The sequence below is a fragment of the Budorcas taxicolor genome, chromosome 16, assembly GCF_023091745.1.
Source record: "Budorcas taxicolor isolate Tak-1 chromosome 16, Takin1.1, whole genome shotgun sequence".
NCBI lineage: Eukaryota > Metazoa > Chordata > Mammalia > Artiodactyla > Bovidae > Budorcas > Budorcas taxicolor.
In genome coordinates this window covers 26,943,476-26,944,868 of record NC_068925.1, presented here as the reverse complement: position 1 = coordinate 26,944,868, position 1,393 = coordinate 26,943,476, and the positions used below count along the sequence as shown (strand labels likewise).

Sequence of the window (1,393 nt, the reverse complement as noted above, 5' to 3'; positions counted from 1 at the left end):
ACACTCTGAGTCCCGGGAATAGGCTCAGAACGCGCAAGCCGGCCGCGGACAGGCGTGTGGGGGCTTAGCCACAGCTCCCCCCGCCGGCCGCGCGGCGCAACTGCAGGCGCAACTCCGCCTCCGCGCGCGCCCCGCCCGCGGCGGAGTGCCGGGCGCCGGCCGCCCCCTCTGCCCTTTTGTGGCTCAGTGCCAGTCTGATTTTGCAGGGCGTGAGAACGAACCCGTGGAGCCTCGCGCCTCCTTTTCGGGAGCTTGGGCCCCAGGTCCTGGTAGCACCGCGTCGCCGAGGACCGCTTTTCCTTTTCTTGCTTTTTGTTGCATTACGATATTTTCTCTTCCGGGTCAGTTCTAAAGCACCGTAAAGCATGTCAGGAGTAGTTACTTTTAATCCTGCAAGAAGTAACGTGTTCAGAAATTTTGTATTTGGGGGCATGTTTACAACGGGACGATTTAAAAAGTAGAGAGGAGTGCAGGAGAGGCCCCAGCGAGGATCGAACTCGCGACCCCTGGTTTACAAGACCAGTGCTCTAACCACTGAGCTATGGAGCCTCCTTGCTACCTGGCGCGTTCTAATTCAGGGACATTGGAAACAATGCTGCTTTCTGGCAGTCGGAACATAGTTAGCCTGTGTATCCTTTATCAATGGCAATTACGAAAAGAACATCATAGGTAGAAAAAACCCGTTGTCAGAATCGTGTGTTTATGATTATGAATCACTAAATCATAGCTGATAAGTTATAGATACAGATAAGTGCTGGAAGGGAAAAAGCAAAAATACAATAGTGTTCTGATACTACTAGTGGTACTTTTACATCTTAAAAGAGTCTCCAATCTGTTGTTTATATGACAGTTTGTATCATGTTTCACACTTACAGGGAAGTTGTAGGGTTTTTATTAATTAAGTTATTGATTATGGATGAATTAATTGATTCAACACATTATTTATTTTGTACTTACATACTATTAGACATTAGAGTGAATAAGTAAAGCTTGTCCCTGCTCTTTTAAAAAATGATTTGGATAATGAAACGATGCCTTATTTCCTTTTGCTTAATTAACTATTTACTGAAGGCATGAAATTATGCCGGCAGCAGGAGCTAGCACCGGGTGAAGGAGAGGATGAGGATCAGGCGCTCCCAGTGGTCTGCAGGCTTCTCTCCCTAATACCTCCTTCAGGCGTCTGCTCATGTTACCTTTCGCAACAAGACCCTCCCACCCCTTAAAGCTGCGCCGTCCTTTTGCCCCACGCTAACTTACCTAACCTTTCCTACTAGATAACGTGCTTACTATTATGTTTCTTATTTCTCCAGGTTAGGATGTTGGTTCTTTGAGGCCAAAGGTTTTTGTTTTACTCCCTGCTGTATTCCTAGCACCCAGAATAATGTCTAGCACA

At 47.1% G+C, this 1,393-nt stretch overlaps 1 non-coding gene across 1 annotated transcript; it reads right to left on the bottom strand.

Moving 5' to 3' along the window:
* Nucleotides 1–476: 476 nt before the first annotated feature.
* TRNAT-UGU (transfer RNA threonine (anticodon UGU)) lies at nt 477–549 on the bottom strand. The gene has a single exon. It is a non-coding gene; the product is annotated as a tRNA-Thr (tRNA).
* Nucleotides 550–1,393: the final 844 nt, after the last annotated feature.